General features: G+C 32.8%; 1 protein-coding gene and 1 long non-coding RNA gene across 2 annotated transcripts in view; one reads left to right on the top strand and one right to left on the bottom strand.

The window, feature by feature from the left end:
• LOC308653121 overlaps window positions 1–3,383 on the bottom strand; it is a 51,333-nt gene extending 47,950 nt beyond the window's left edge. The window contains exon 1 of the long non-coding RNA XR_014022988.1: window positions 3,264–3,383. This is a non-coding gene — a long non-coding RNA (uncharacterized lncRNA). The remainder of the gene's footprint in view (window positions 1–3,263) is intronic.
• Window positions 1–18,049, top strand: part of BCHE (butyrylcholinesterase) — a 75,061-nt gene that overhangs the window by 39,382 nt on the left and 17,630 nt on the right. The window lies entirely within an intron of this gene.

Raw genomic sequence — 18,049 nt, 5'->3', positions numbered from 1 at the left:
AACCCACAAAGAAACATAAACCCAAAAAGAGAGACCAACATTATTTATAGTTGTATAAAATCAAAGTGTTCTGCCATATTATTTTTTTCTCTCTAAACTAATACTGCATTGTACACAATCAATACTGCCACAAAAAGACCCAATTTGGTAATTAAAATAATAAGAACAGTATTTCATCTATTTTGTCCATTATTCAAGCAGATTAAAATAAACTACATAATTATGATCATAAAGATATAATTATACCATTATGTTGGCATCTGGTTCTAGTCCCTTTTTGTCTTATTCAACATTATGAACGTAAATGATGATTTAAAAAATTGAGTTTTATATTAAATTTACCTCATATCTGTATAGTATGTTAAAAATTTCATTAATTTAACCAATGTTCATAGATTACCAATAACAAGCCAGGTACTGGGCTAAATGCTGTTGCAGTCAGCACAAAAATATTGCAGAATGAAGGAAAGCCCAGTATCACAGAGCCTACCATTTACTGATAGAAGGTAGCAGCAAATAAATAACTTACCACTACAATGAGGATCATACCACGGTTAATTACAGACTGGGGAACACAATCTTGGTCAACCTCAATTCAGTCCAGAATCATAAAAAAAAAAAACCCTTTTCTCAGGCAGATAAAAATATCTTTGGGAAGATTAAAAGTATATTTAAAGACCTAGAGGTGATAAAACAAGCAAGAAAAATAATAAGGCTTGTGTGGGGAGACATGAATCTGGAGAGATGTTAAAACACCAAGTTACAAATTTATAAACCATGCTAGTTTGGGATTACATGCCAAAAATGCCTGGTGAAACCCTTTTTTATTATTAATTTCAAGGGAGCATGCTATCATATTTTGATTTTACAAAGATAATTCTGTCTAAAGAGAAAATGCCCTATAAGGGAGCAAGAAAGGTGAGAGGAGGAACAATATGGAAACAGGTCACATGGTCCAGGAAAGCAATAATAATGGTCTGTATTAGGGGATAATGTTCAGAACTTAATAAAGAAAAATAGACAAAGGATGTATTTGAGCAGATTAGCAGATAACCCATGGGCTTTGGTGATTGCTTGGATGGATAGGGACAGTGTAAAAAAGAAGGGCAATGAATGTTATCAGTTTTTGTTTTGTTTTGTTTTGTTGTTTCCTCAGTAAGAATTAGGGCCTTTGCTGAGTTTAGAGTATGTGGAGGACTGAAGGTCACCATAAGTAAAATTAGAAGATGTGTTATTTCTGAAAGCAATGAAAGTAAGTTTCTCAAAAAGAAATAGAAAACCTTGGCAAAGCAAGGACTGAAAGTATGACCTTTATAAGTAATGATTGAGGTCCTTGCTGTCATCCACCCTGCTATATCTCAAATCTTACAGCACTATGACAGAAGAAATCTCTCTCCATCTGTCTACACACATATGAGTGTACAGACATCATGTGCCATATGCAAACTATGTAATAAAACAGCTTATGCCATTAGGAGACATTAAAAGATTATTTTGGAAATGTATTTGTGTTCCTTTAATAACCTAAACTGAAATCTGCATTAATCAAATTTCCACATTTTCCAAACTTCCAAAACATGGGTGCTTCTGAGATTCCCAGCCTGGGGGGGGAAAAAATCTTGGCAGTTTGAACTTCTAAACATTTCCTAACTGCTTGGCTTTAAGTAATGTCTGGCTGATCCTAAAGGTTCCATTTCACTATCAACCTTCACAAGTGCTAGCTGTTTTTATAATACTTCTCATGTACCACTGAGTCATATATGTCGGCCTGAGTGCTGTTTAGCATTTCTAAAGCATTACTCCTTCCTTCTCAAAAGAAACTCTGTTGGAGCAGATTCTATCAGATGATACCCATCATACCCCTTTCTTCCTGCTGTCCTCTGCTTAAATCCTGCTGAATCCTTTTCATTCATTGGTGATTTTTAGTATCCTGCTTACTTTCCTTCTCTCTGCTATAAATCCTGTAACATTTAATATCATTTCAGTGTTCATGCCAAAATTTTGTTCAATGCTTTAGCCTCTTTCAATATTTCTCACCAGTGAAAATCATAGCCTTACTTAAATCTAAATATGTGATTACCACCAGACAGCTTAATTTACATGGAAACATACACAACACACACAATGTGCTAATAAATTCAAGACCTTAAATTTAAGAGTGTTTAATGTGCCAAGTATTATAGGTTCTTAGCTAGTTCATTCTTCACATCTTTTCTAAAGAATATCTTTTCTGTTCTTACAGCTCAAAAATTTCTACTTCCATCACACCTTCATTTATAAACTTGCTTCCTACACTGAAATAGCAATACAAACAACAACAAAATTTAGGATCAATTAGTCTACCACATCAACAAAGTTATCAAATCCATATACAAGCCCCTCTCTACCCGCCTCTTGTAATGTCTGTGCTATCCTTGTTACCCATTTTCACCTGAAGGTAGGATCCTGGAGAGTCCATGAACTCACAACAGTAAGCTCTTTGCTGAAATTATTTTTCGTTTTTTCTTCATTTTGAAATCTCTTTTTAAATGTTTTTAAATCTCTACTGCTTCATTCTTGTATGTTTGCTAATGAAAATAATATTTCTTATTCATTCTGAAAAAGAATAGTTTCACATTGTTCTATAGCTGTTTTCCCAGTTTTCTATTTTACTTGAGAGGAAAAATTGCTAAATAAAATACCTCTTTCAGTTATCTACTTTTCTCCTCTGATTCTATGTTTTAACTATTGTATTACCCCAATCACCTCCTATAAACTACTTCCATGATGCCAATCAAAAGATCATGTCTCAAGCATCTTTGTTAACCTATATTAGTGTTTGATATCTCTACTTTTCTCCTCCTTGAAACCTCTTTTTCAAATGAGTCATGGGAAACCTGAACTCACCAGCTTTACTCTAACTTTTCTAGCCTTGCTCTATTTTTTTATTGTATTTTTTTCCTTTCACATCACTGAATATTGTAATGCCCATGTTCATTGCTCAGACATCTCTTTTATGTATTTATTCCATAGTAAATATAATGCAGTAACACTGCTCTAACTACCATCTATCTACTGATGCCTTCCAAAGTTATATACAGATACAATTTTTCTATGAAGCCCTGGGCCTTATGTACATATTTGCTTACATATTTAATGAATATCTCAATTTTTATATATCTATGACTTAAGCTTAATATTCTCCTTACAGGCTTTTCTATCTCAGATAAAAAAAAAATCCCATTCTCAGGGCTGGGGTTGTGGCTTAGCAGTAGAGCACTCACCTTGTACGTGCAGGACCCTGGGTTCAATCCTTAGCACCATATAAAAATAAATAAGTGAAATGAGGTTTTTGTGTCCAACTAAAAAAATAAATATTAAATTTCACAAGTGGAAGAGTGAATTTCACAATCCACTTGTTCCAATGTTGATTCAGAATCAACATTGCTGCTTCTATTTTTATAATTCTCCACAGCCAGTTTATCAAGAAATTCTGTTACATCGACCTTTCAAAAATAACCAAGCCATAATTCTCTTCAAGAAAATATACCTTGCTTAAAATTGTTATGTGCATTACATATTTTTAATGATAACCTGGGCATTAGGTAACATAAAAATATTATTATTAAATATATTAGATGTGACAATGTTGTAGTTGTAGCTAAGTAGAAGCATATTCTCTGTTCTTGGAAGTGCATGCTGATTGCTTAGTATTACAATGCTTTGATTTTGTACTGCAGAATAAAACAAATATCTGCAAAGAGTTAAAAGCTTCCTACAGATTCTCACACATGTAACATTTCCCTCTTCTACTGCTTTTAGTCCCCTTAGCTTTTATTATTTGTCTGATTGATCTTCTTTATCATCAAGTCTGTTTCTATCCAAAATATCAGCTCCAGAAAGATATATTTTGTTTGTTGCTTTTATCCAAACTTTATTCTCAGTACCTAAACATTAAGTGGTATATAATCAGTATTCAAAAATAATTGTTGAATAAATGTGTAAATAAAACATTGAAAATATCCTTCTCCTCTTTCCTACCTCTAAATCTCCCCCAGAGCTTCATTCTTAGATCACTTTTTCTATATTTGTTCCTAAGTCAGCTCATCTATTGCCATGGCATTAAATATCATATGTACACTTGTGAATTCTGTTTGTAGTTCCGTAAATGACTCTTTGATTTAGTTACCAAAAAGCCAAAATCTTTGCAATTTTTTTAATCCTTTCTGCACCTCACACCAGCAAGTTCAATCAGTGCAGCCTCAAAACACATATGAAAAAAATTTAGATCGCACCATCTTCAGCTGCAAGGGTAATCTAAGCCACCAAGGAGTCCTTTCTGTTTTGCTGCAATAGCCATTCTCCCTGGTCCCACTCTTCCTCTCTCTAGTTCATTCTCCTCATTGTTGTTGGAGTGATGTTTTCAAAATATAAACCTTATCTTACCCCTGCCTACATAACATCTATTTTGATATACAATAAAATTCAATTTTTTTTATTATTTTCTATAAGGCCTATAAGACATATTCTTTGTCAACCTCTGTTGAGATTCTCTCCATGTTTGAGTACATTTCTGCCCATTTGGCTTTTTGATACCACTTGTTAAAAATTAATGAGTAAAATGGCTCTAAAAGGTGAATAACTTCATGTATGAGCAATTTTAAGTAGCAGTCTCTAGATGCAAAGCCTGTGATTTTAAACCATGTATCATGCAGTTCCCCACTTTAGGGTTTAATATGGTAACAAGAACAAGTCAGGAACCTTAGCTAAACTGAAAGAGATAGGTAGTGTGCTTTTGAGAGGACTGTGTGGTGTTGAGGATTAAAACAGCTTCTTCCCTTCTACTACTCCTTTGTTCTCATTCTTATTTACCTTTCCATTGAGAATCACTGAGAGAACAAAGAGAATTTAAGAGTTTATTTGAAGAGAGAACAGTTCATGAATTGGGCAACAATCAAAACTAGAAGGAGGTCCAGAAAGATCAAAAAGCATTGCAAACACCAAGCTTTTATAAGTTAAACATGGAAACAAATCAGAGAAAACACTTGATTCTCTATAGCTAGATATCTGTCTTATTAAAACATGATATGATGAAGCATTTGTCTTATTTGGGCATAGTATGATCAGTTGGTTACCTGTGCTTCTCTGAAGTGTAGCTCTGTGTGTGTGTGTGTGTGTGTGTGTGTGTGTGTGTGTGTGTATATATATTTCATGTTTGATGTTTTTACATGCTAAATAAAGTAGATCATGTTTTGTTCCCTGGCAATATAAAGTACAGACATAACCTCAGGCTAATGTCCCTCTGTTCATTTAATTTAACAATAGTATAAGAAGCTGACACTCACCTAAAAATATATTTTCAACTATACACTTAAAAGAGAAAGTTACAGCATAAGGTAAAATAATGGTAGTAGTAAAAAAAGATCCGGTATGAAAATAAATAAATATTTTAATTAAAATCTACCTTGTGGAGAACACTGTCATCACTGTACATTTGAATAATACTATCAGTTACTGGTAGATACATGTGTGAAGGAAGGTACTTCCTAAAATATTATTGGGATGATGATTTTTTAAATTATAAACATTATTAGCAGATGCAATAATTACATTTTTATTACTTTTGAACACTAAAATTATTGCAATAATTCACATTAGGAGCTGAAGATCTAAACATACACTGGAGTAGGATTTTTTATTTTTATTTCTCAAATCCACAGGAAACAAAACCTTTTTTTAAAAATTGAACTTCCAGAATATTAGAATGCAATATTAGAGGGAGACACACTTGATTTTGGAGCTCATGTTTACCACAGAGTTGTCAAGCTAATTAATCCCTCTGTGTGTCTATTTTCCTAATAAAAAGCCATCTGACAAGTTTATTGCAAAAATTTGTCCAGTGGGTAATATATATACCCACTATGGGTACATAACATTATGGATATAGTACGGGGAAGTCTTCAAGCAACCTCTGGATTGGCTCTGGTGGTCAAAGGAACGTTTTTACTGTCATCAGAATTGCCATTGTCTCTCCTTCTATCCATTCATCCATTTATTGAGTTTATTATTAAGATCAAGTTTTAAACATTTTACATGAAAATTATACATATTCTTTACAATCAGTCTGTACAACCATTAATATGTCTATTTTGTAAATAAAATCACTGATGATTGGAGAATTAAGTAAATTTACCAAAGCTGACATAACTAAAAAATGTTCTACCGTTTTATTGGTTTTATAATCGCTTTTAAACTATGGAGTCCAAAATAACAGTTCAGAATTCTTTATATTACTAATAAACTTAAAAACTTAAGATAAATATTTTCTGGTAGGAATATTCATCATTTTCTTTACAAGGCTTCCAACCTCAATGCTGTACACGAGCTCTTATTCCTTCCTTAGATTGAAGATATTTTATGATTTTCAATTTCAAAAAGTCTTTATTACATTTACTAATTTTTATGTATTATTTATGCCATGTTAATTTAAAATTTATTTGATTCTTACCTGTTCATATAAAATATTAATACCTGATCATAAAAATATTTCTATAGCTCTAAACATAAAACATGCTTTTGCTTCTTAATCATTTCCTCCTATAAGATTTTACATAATATTCATGAGACAATTTCCAAGGTACATTTCCTTTAGATTTGTAATTGTTTTAATTATGAAAATAAATAAAGAATTACCTTTACAGTTCTTACTTTGACTCATCTGCTTTAGACATAAGAAATAAAATCCCCTAGGGCTTTAGCTGTAATTAGCAAGTCATTCAGAAATCACATTCATCACTGTCAGTGAAAAAGAGTCTGGGAGGAATTGCCTGAGCTGTATTTAGCATCAGTGAATACTGCAAAGTCCAGGCTGTTCATCCTTCTCATGTTTCTGTTTTCAAGTAAAAGCCGCATGACTGTAGCCAAGAAGGGAAGGAAGGAAGCTTTGCTTCCAGTACTCTTCTTTAGTTGATGTCATAGCTCCTATGACTCAGAAACCAGTTCCAAATTACTATATGATCTTCCAAGTTAGTTACTTGGATATCCTGCTTACCTTGCTGACCATATTTATGATATATATTAACTTGTGTGTTTATTCTCCACTGATTCAATAGGTAAATCTCTAGTGTCAGATACTCTGTATTGTCCACTATTATATTCATTACCTACAGACAAGTTCCTGGTACAGTGAAGACAATAATATCCAATAAATAACAAAGAACTTTCTTTAAAAAAAAAAAAAACTCAGCATTTTATTTCGGATTATTTAAGAAAACCAGCAACAATTACTGACAAGCATATTATAAATGCCAGGTAAGAGGAACCTCATTTTCTCACACATCAAAAGAAACAGCAGGAAGGAAATTAACAAAATTCTACTACATACATACCCAGTGAATTCCACCTTTATGTATATCTGTAAACCACCAATTTAAAAAAATCTAGTAATTATTTTAAGTCTTTAATATATATCTATTTTTCCAACTACATTTAGTAATGAATTCATTTTCCAGGGATTGGAATCTCCTTGTCTAACAAGTGACACACATCCCATTGTAGAAAGTAAACTGAAGTTAGACTAGTTTTATGCCACTATTGTAGAGAAAACAAAAGCTAAGTGGGAGATTAGGCTATATTACTTCAAGGAAGCCACTGCTTTTTAATTCAAAAGGCATAATATTTATTTTTGACCAAAAAGTAAAGTTATTTAAGTAGTAGACATACTATGAAACTGTTAACTGAAATGACTTGAAAATAAAAAATCTTTTATCTTAACATAGTTTTAGATTACCTGGTGACAAGATAGGATTTTTTTTTTTTTTTGTACTGTGGATTGAACTCAGGGACACTCAACCACTGAGCCATATTTCCAGCCCTATTTTGTATTTTTATTAGAGCCAGGGTCTCACTGAATTTCTTAGTGCCTCGCTTTTTGCTGAGGCTGGCTTTGTTCTTGGGATCCTCATGACTCAGCCAGATTAGCACCCAGCTAAGATTAGGATACTTTAGTCATAAAAAACTGAATGCTAAAATGGGACATCGGAAAAGTTTAAATTATAGAAAATGTAGATAATTTTTAGTTGGCTAATTAGTTGTCAATTAATATAAGAATTATTGGAAAAACAAATGAGATTTTATATTTTATATTATTAATATTGATTTAATGTTATTTTCATCATAGGTTTTCACCAGTTAGTAAAGTATCTTAAATTGATCATTAAAAGAAAATAAGGCTATTTCATAAGCAGCACCATTTTAAGGATTAGAAATTCTATTTGCTTAGATGCTCAGCTTTAAACTTCACTATGAAGGACTTGCCTTCCATTCTGTTCACAGATGTATGGCATTGAAACTTCAAGCATTTTCTATGCTGAAAGTTTCCTCCCCAAAAATAGTACCATTGCTATCTGTGCAACTTAACATAGCACATTTGATTGTGTCACATTTCTTTGCCTAGAAACAATGTCTTATATGGAGATATACATAAAAAATCAAATATGCATAATGTATTTAAAATTTTAGTTTGCACTATATTCATTATGTTACCTAAAAGTTTTCTTTGCACATTAGATATTGTGCATATTTACACATAAAGTAACACTTGGTTTAACATTTTAATGTTTTCCCTAAATTCCTTCACAATATACCACTTGTATCAGAAGCATAGGTTTAAGAAAGTTCAGATTGAAAATTTGACTGAAATAGTAATATCTTTTCCAAAAGCATGAAGAAATGTAGGGTAATAATATTCTCATGAGTCCAATGTGAGATTTGTGCCACTTGGAAGATACAACAGTAAATAGAGAACAAATTTTGGAAAGTGGGTTGAATTTTTATAAAGAACAAAAATAAAGCAAAAATAAATATGATATTTCAACTTGAAAGCTTAAAATGTTTCATTTATCAAATTTTACCCAACATTCTCTGAGATATTATGGGTATGCCTTCTGAATATGTAATAAAGAAATAAGAAGATGAAATAGTCACCTACAGCCATGACTATTATAGTAAACACTTTAATATTTCAGGTTCTGTCATTGAATATTGAATGCTTTCATATCTTGCTTTTGAAAACTGCATAAAACTACATTTCATTAGAAAACAGCAATATAAAAATTTTAATGTTCATTTGTGGCATATAGGTGAACCATGAAACAGCAGATTTGCCTTTTTTAATTGTGGACTTTGGGATCATGGAATACAACCTTCTGAGTTTGAAGTCTTAACCATTACAGTTGTGTGAACTGGGACAAGTACCTCAGCTTCCTTTTCTATGAAATCTGAATAATAATGTTACCTCCTTCAAAGAACAGTTGTGAGGATTGAGTTATTGTATAAAAAGTGCATACAGCAATGTCTAAAAGATAATAAAAAAGAGTTTCAAAACAGGTTTGCTGAAGTATATCATTCTTATTTATTTACACACCTCTGAAATAGGTCTCACATGATGTCAAAATATCTTACCAGGCACACTAGTATTTTTTATGAGAAGAAAAAAAACCAACTTGGTTGTTTCATTTAGACAGGCAGAATATAATTTATTATTTCATGCAGTATCATTCTGAACACTTTAAATTTTCATTCAAAAACAATCGGTCAATGGCTTTCACAATGAAACAAGTGCTAAGGTAGGTAAAATCTTTATGAAACTGATTTTTCTTGGAGCATTGACCATCCTAAGCTGTGGGAGTGAACAAAACAGACATCATCTGTTCGCATGGACCTTTACAATCTAATGGAGGTGATTACTGAAATATGAGTACCACCCATGAATCGTGATATAATGAAAATAACTGTGAATTCAAGAATTATTTGGTATGCTTAAAATACACATTAAAACATAATAATTAAGGCTTTTCCCTAATAATAATTTTCTGGAGCATCTGAAATCCCAAGTCTGTCTAATGTTAAAGTATTTATTTAAAATCAATCTATTTTAAGATTTGTAAATGCTACTCCAGAACTAAGATTCCAGGACTTTTTCTTGGCATTTTCTCAGCCCATTCCTGAAACTGTGGGCTTGCTGCCATTAACTTTATGGCACAGACTAGAGCAAACAGACATGAATTGAGCAAAACTGATAGAACTTGGGAGGCTCAAAAAAAGAGTCAATTTGTTTCAAGTTTGGAATTATTATCCACATTTAATCATATTTAATGCAAAGCTTATTTCCTTATTAAAATAAATGCTCTAATGCCATTGTATGAAAGTACATTTCAAGTTTCTGCAGATCATTGGGCTATAGCTCCTCTGGGATTCATGATTGCTTCCAAAGGGCAGTATTTGTTTTGCTCTCACAAGAACACAAAAATAGGTACAAATATAGTGCATTTTCACATTTAAAAATTAGGCAAGACATCTGGATATACTTTCCAAACTGATGCAAAGAAAGGAAAGAAGAATTGAAGAAAGAAAGAAGGAAGGGAGAGAGGGAGGGAGGGAGGAAGATAACACAGGAGTCAGGAAAAAAAGAAAAAAAAAAGGGAGGGAGGAGGAAGGTTTTCTGCTTCTCTTTAAATTTATCTAGTATTCAGCCTAGTTCATTTTCTGGAGAGCTGGAGGAGGATAAACATCGCCTGGTATTTCTCTTTAACTCTCCAACAAATTACACAAACAATGCATAGGAAAGAAGAAAGAATGATCTTCCAGACTATGAAAGCTTTGTTCATCCATCACACCAACAGTATACTACAACCCTTTGCCCTTTCAGCTGATGAACAAGTGAAGATGTGCAATGCAACCTAATTACTGAGAACTGAGCAGCATCAGGAATGAATTTGTTTTCATGATGCTCTCCAGCTACTTTAGTGAGGTATTTAGGACAGTGTGTTAAGTACACCACCCTCTTCAAATATGAATTAAGATTTAAATGTTTTCATAAGATATAGATACATGCTTTAACATGAGAACTCGATTTTCAGGTATAAGCTTAGAATTCAACCAGAGTATGTATTTCTTTTAAGGAGTGTAACCTTTCTTTTAACAAATTTATCCCAGTAGTTGTTGGGAAATGACCTAAAAAGTATAAAATCATAAAAATTAAATAACTTTTAAACAATAAATAATAGCATATCATTTGAAATAAACAAAATAATATGTAAACATTTATCTTGGTATCCACATGAAAGTACAATAATTAGGTTACTAATTATTACACTACAAGAAGAGGATTTGATAAATAGTGCCCAAAACTAACAGCAGGAAGTATCTCAGTAAAGGGGGAGGAAAATAACCAAAAAGCAAAACTAACCAAACTAAAATAAATAAATAAAGAAGCATGACTGGAAATACAAATCATATCTCAATTGTAACCTTAAATGTTAATGGCCTAAACTCACCAATCAAGAGACATAGGCTAGTAAACTGGATCAAAAAAACAAATCCAACAATATGCTGCCTTCAAGAGACTCATATGATAGGAAAAGACATACACAGGCTGAAGGTAAAAGGTTGGGAAAAATCATACCACTCACATGGCCCTCGGAAGCAAGCAGGAGTGGCCATACTCATATCGAATAAAATCAACTTCAAACCTAAGTTAATCAAGAAGGACAAAGAAGGTCACTATATACTGTTAAAAGGAACCATCCACCAACAAGACATAACAATCATCAATTTGTATGCACCCAACAATGGAGCTGCAACGTTCATAAAACAAACTCTCCTCAAGTTCAAGAGTCAAATAGACCACAACACAATAATTATGGGTGACTTCAACACACCGCTCTCGCCATTAGACAGATCCTCTAGACAAAAACTGAATAAAGAAACTATAAAACTCAACAGCACAATCAATAATCTAGACTTAACCGACATATATAGAATATATCAACCATCATCAAGTGGATACACGTTCTTCTCAGCAGCACATGGATCCTACTCAAAGATAGACCATATATTATGCCATAAGACAACTCTTAGTAAATATAAAGGCGTGGAGATAATACCATGCACCATATCTGACCATAATGGAATGAAATTGGAAATCAATGATAAGAGAAGGAAGGAAAAATCCTACATCACATGGAAAATGAACAATATGTTATTGAATGATCAATGGGTTATAGAAGACATAAAGGAGGAGATGAAAAAATTCTTAGAGTCAAATGATAACACAGACACAACATACCGGAATTTATGGGACACAATGAAAGCAGTTTTAAGAGGGAAATTCATTTCTTGGAGTTCTTACCTCAAAAAAAGAAAAAACCAACAAATAAATGAACTCACACAACACCTCAAAAACCTAGAAAAGGAAGAGCAAAACAACAGCAAATGTAGTAGAAGACAAGAAATAATTAAAATTAGAGCAGAAATCAATGAAATTGAAACAAAAGAAACCATTGAAAAAATAGATAAAACTAAAAGTTGGTTCTTTGAAAAAATAAATAAGATAGACAAGCCCTTAGCCACGCTAACGAAAAGAAGAAGAGAGAGAACTCAAATTACTAACATACGGGATGAAAAAGGCAATATCACAACAGACACTACAGAAATACAGAAGATAATTAGAAAGTATTTTGAAACCCTATATTCTAATAAAATAGAAGATAACGAAGATATCGATAAATTTCTTAAGGCATATGAATTGCCCAGATTGAGACAGGAAGACACACACAATTTAAACAGACCAATAACAAAAGAAGAAATAGAAGAAGCCATCAAAAGACTACCAACTAAGAAAAGCCCTGGACCAGATGGGTATACAGCGGAGTTCTACAAAACCTTCAAAGAAGAATTAATACCAATACTTTTCAAGCTATTTCAAGAAATAGAAAAAGAAGGAGCTCTTCCAAATTCATTCTATGAGGCCAACATCACTTTGATCCCAAAACCAGACAAAGATACTTCAAAGAAAGAAAACTACAGACCAATATCTCTAATGAACTTGGATGCAAAAATTCTCAATAAAATTCTGGCGAATCGAATACAAAAACATATCAGAAAACTTGTGCACCATGATCAAGTAGGATTCATTCCTGGGATGCAAGGATGGTTCAATATACGGAAATCAATAAATGCTATCCACCACATCAATAGACTTAAAGACAAGAACCACATGATCGTCTCGATGGATGCAGAAAAAGCATTTGACAAAGTACAGCATCCCTTTATGTTCAAAACACTAGAAAAACTAGGGATAACAGGAACTTACCTCAACATTGTAAAAGCTATCTATGCTAAGCCTCAGGCTAGCATCATTCTGAATGGAGAAAAATTGAAGGCATTCCCTCTAAAATCTGGAACAAGACAGGGATGCCCTCTATCACCACTTCTATTCAATTTAGTTCTCGAAGTACTAGCCAGAGCAATTAGACATACAAAAGAAATTAAAGGCATAAAAATAGGAAAAGAAGAAATTAAACTATCGCTATTTGCGGATGACATGATAATATACTTAACAGACCCAAAAGAGTCTACAAAGAAGCTGCTAGAGTTAATAAATGAATTCAGCAAAGTGGCAGGTTATAAAATCAACACGCATAAATCAAAGGCATTCCTATATATCAGCAACAAAACTTCTGAAATGGAAATAAGGAAAACCACTCCATTCACAATATCCTCAAAGAAAAGAAGATATTGGGTATCAACCTAACAAAAGAGGTGAAAGATTTATACAATGAAAACTACAGAACCCTAAAGAGAGAGATAGAAGAAGATCTCAGAAGATGGAAAAATGTACCCTGTTCATGGATAGGCAGAACTAACATCATCAAAATGGCGATATTACCCAAAGTTCTCTATAGGTTTAATGCGATGCCAATCAAAATACCAACGGCATTTCTTGTAGAAATAGACAAAGCAATCATGAAATTCATATGGAAAAACAAAAGACCCAGAATAGCAAAAGCAATTCTAAGCAGGAAGTGTGAATCTGGAGGCATAGCGATACCAGAGGTCAAACTGTACTACAAAGCAATAGTAACAAAAACAGCATGGTACTGGTACCAAAACAGGCGGGTGGACCAGTGGTACAGAATAGAAGACACAGAGACTAATCCACAAAGTTACAACTATCTTATATTTGATAAAGGGGCTAAAAGCATGCAATGGAGGAAGGATAGCATCTTCAACAAATGGTGCTGGGAAAATTGGAAATCCATATGCAACAAAATGAAATTGAATCCCTTTCTCTCGCCATCCACAAAAATTAACTCAAAATGGATCAGGGAGCTAGATATCAAATCAGAGACACTGCGTCTGATAGAAGAAAAAGTTGGCTACGATCTACAAATTGTGGGGTCGGGCTCCAAATTCCTTAATAGGACACCCATAGCCCAAGAGTTAACAACCAGAATAAACAAATGGGACTTACTTAAACTAAAAAGTTTTTTCTCAGCAAGAGAAACAATAAAAGAGGTAAATAGAGAGCCTACATCCTGGGAACAAATCTTTACCCCCCACACCTCTGATAGAGCCCTAATATCCAGAATGTACAAAGAACTCAAAAAATTAAATAATAAGATAACAAATAACCCAATTAACAAATGGGCCAAGGACCTCAACAGACACTTCTCAGAGGAGGACATACAATCAATCAACAAGTTCATGAAAAAATGCTCACCATCTCTAGCAATCAGAGAAATGCAAATCAAAACCACCCTAAGATACCATCTCACTCCAGTAAGATTGGCAGCCATTATGAAGTCAAACAACAACAAGTGTTGGCGGGGATGTGGGGAAAAAGGTACACTTGTACACTGCTGGTGGGGCTGCAAAATGGTGAGGCCAATTTGGAAAGCAGTATGGAGATTCCTGGGAAAGCTGGGAATGGAACCACCATTTGACCCAGCTATTGCACTTCTCGGACTATTCCCTGAGGACCTTAAAAGAGCGCACTATAGGGATACGGCTGCATCAATGATTATAGCGGCACAATTCACAATAGCTAGACTGTGGAACCAACCTAGATGCCCTTCAATAGATGAATGGATAAAGAAAATGTGGCATCTATACACAATGGAATATTATGCAGCACTAAGAAATGACAAAATCATAGAATTTGCAGGGAAATGGATGGCATTAGAGCAGATTATGCTAAGTGAAGCTAGCCAAGCCCTAAAAAACAAATGCCAAATGTCTGCTTTGATATAAAGAGAACAACTAAGAACAGAACAGGAAGGAAGAGCATGTGGAAAAGACTACAGATAACAAAGACGAATGGGGGGAGAGAAACGGAGAGAGAAGGGAAAGCATATGGAAATGGTAGGAGACCTTCAAGGATACATAAAATTACAAGAGGCTATGAGGGGCAAGGGGGAGGGAAAAAAAGGGAGAGAATTGAACAACAGCAGGGGAGATAGAGAGGGAAGATGGGAGGGGAGGGGAGGGGAGGGGTGATAGTAGGGGTTAGGAAAGGTAGCAGAATACAACAGACACTAATATGGCATTATGTAAAAATGTGAATATGTAACAGATGTGATTCTGCAATCTATATTTGGGGTGAAAATGGGAGTTCAAAACACAATTTGAGTCTAATGTATGAAAGATGATATATCATGAGCTATGTAATGCTTTAAATAATCAATAAAAAATTAAAAAAAATAAATAAATAAAAAATAAAATAAAATAAATAAATTTATTTATATATTTTAAAATTAAAATTAATTTTTTTCAAAAGAGTAAAAATGTGTTGAAACATTTTTAGATTAAAAAGAGAAGTATGGTTGTGTCTATTGAAGGCATTTTTTATTTCATTATTTTCTTAAATCTAATTGAGTTACACAACACTGATTAATAATCTGTGCCAGCTACTTGGTAAGATTTTCTGGTTTAAAAAAAAGAAAAAAGATTATATTAAGATAAGATGCCTCACACCAGAGATCACTCAAGAACTCTCACCTTATACATATGGTTCAACATCATGGATATCTTTTTATCCTTCAGACTCAACATTTTCATAGCACATATCTAGCTATATTATATCATAATTGGGCTTTTCTTATTGGTAGTGCTAAAACTTCACCTCATGTTCTGCATGCTTCTTGTTCCTGTGGCTATTATTATTCTTAAGTTAGAAGATGATATGCAGCTAAATATAGCTCATCTTTCTAATGTTCATTTAACTGAAATGTAATTTGTTATTTTTTAATAGAGCTTAAAAAATAGAATTTTTTTCTTGGAAAGTTTAGTACATTACCATGTGTTGCCTTTGGATTAAATTTGTTAATAGGATCAATAATACAAATTATTTTTCTCTTCCTCATTCTTTCCCTTCTCTTCTCATTTCTCTCTCACAAAAGGCTATATTCCTATTGCTCAATAAACGTCAGATATTTAGCAATCCAGTAATTAGGATGACAAAAATAAATAAATAAAAATAAAATTTTGATAAACAACTTGACCATGAACTCAGTTGACATGGTATATTTGGATCCAAGAAGTCATCCTTAGTGAATTATTATGAGTTATTATAAATTACTAAGGTATGCCATAACAATCCTGTCCTTATGGGTACTTAGATTCTTGTCTATCAAAATAAAACTTAATGCATACTTAAGGAATAATTTACCAAACTAATGAATCTAGGAAATTCTTTTCACGAATTAGTTCTCTCATTTCTACAGTTTGTAATAGAAATATTAGGAGATGTCAGGAATCAAGTAACCAAAGGGAACTAGATTTTGATCTTGATTTTAAATATAATTCACATTGCAAATAATACATCTATAAAACTTCTCTGTGTACAACTGCACTATTTTATAGTTCATATTGCTTTGGTAATTAATCCAGTTGCCCTTATTGCATCCAGAAGGAAAAATGTGCACTCATTAAAAACCTTCCTTGTAAACTGTAAACTATACTGAGCCATGATGGAGAACATGGGCCCTGGTAAAACTGAGTTAAATTTCAATGTTAAATTTCAAGCTTCAGAGAAAATCCTACATATGAAGACTCTGTGTGAGCTGATATAGTACACTGAAGTCAAATGCATTACTACATTAGGGTACTTGAAGAATAAACATAATTTTTTAATTGTTCATCTTAAAATAGTAATATTTATAAGAGTCTATATTTTCTCAACTTAATACTTGAGAATAAAGAGGCACTTTCCTCTTCTATTACTCTATTATTTTTATTTTATAACTGATAACTTAATTTTTGAAAATCCATTGAAGGTTCTGAATGTTGTTCACACAGTTCTAATTTCAACAAGCTATTTAAACATATAATTTCTACCCTGGCTTATGATAGTTACTGAGCAGGCAAAGATAAATAAAATGTGATTATCTCTGAATATTCAAATACAATTCCTATTTATAAATTTTGGCATTATTACAGTATGTTCCATTAGTGTGATATTAAAATATGAATTCAATTTTTCATAAATGACGTTTGGTCAGTTGTTTTAGATATTCCTAATATTGAACTTACTGAATGTATATACACACAAATGCATATTTCTGTGCATGTGTTTTTGTGTGCTATATACTGAAAGTTTGTGTCTCCATAAACTCATATGTGGAAATACTAATTTGTAATGAGATATTATTAGGAGGTGGACTCTTTTTCCAGATGATTAGATCATGAGAGCAGGGCTCTCATGAATGGGATTGATGTACTTTTATCACAAACCTAGAAAAATCCCCCTTCTAATGGCTAAATTAGCCATAGGAGGACGAAGTAAAAAGAAATTTCTTCCAGTCAAGATGTGGGCTCTCATTAGGCAAGGAATCTGTCAATGACTTTATCTTGAACTTCTCACACTCCAGAACTGTGAGAAATAAATTTCTATTGTGTAAAATTACCCAGTTTATGGCATCAAGTTATCACAATGGAGCCTCAATGTGTGTATACATGTATATATGAAAAGAAAAAAAAATTAATTATTCCATTTGTCTTTAAATCTTACTTCTGTGAGCTTTTATAAAAGGATATTTCATTATATGAAATTTTATAAAACTAACCATTCAGCCTAGGACATTGTCTCTAGTATTAGGAAAACTTAATGTTTGCACATAGTCTATGTGGAAATTACTTGAAACTTCACCACTTTCTTTTTTTACACATGTAAACTCAAAATTAAACACACATAAACTCAAAATGGATCAGACTTAAATATAAGACCTGA

The sequence above is a fragment of the Spermophilus citellus genome, assembly GCF_964194105.1.
Source record: "Spermophilus citellus genome assembly, chromosome: 7".
Classification (NCBI taxonomy): Eukaryota; Metazoa; Chordata; class Mammalia; order Rodentia; family Sciuridae; genus Spermophilus; species Spermophilus citellus.
The sequence above is the reverse complement of the archived record's forward strand: the minus strand, read 5'-3'. Positions and strand labels throughout refer to the sequence as shown.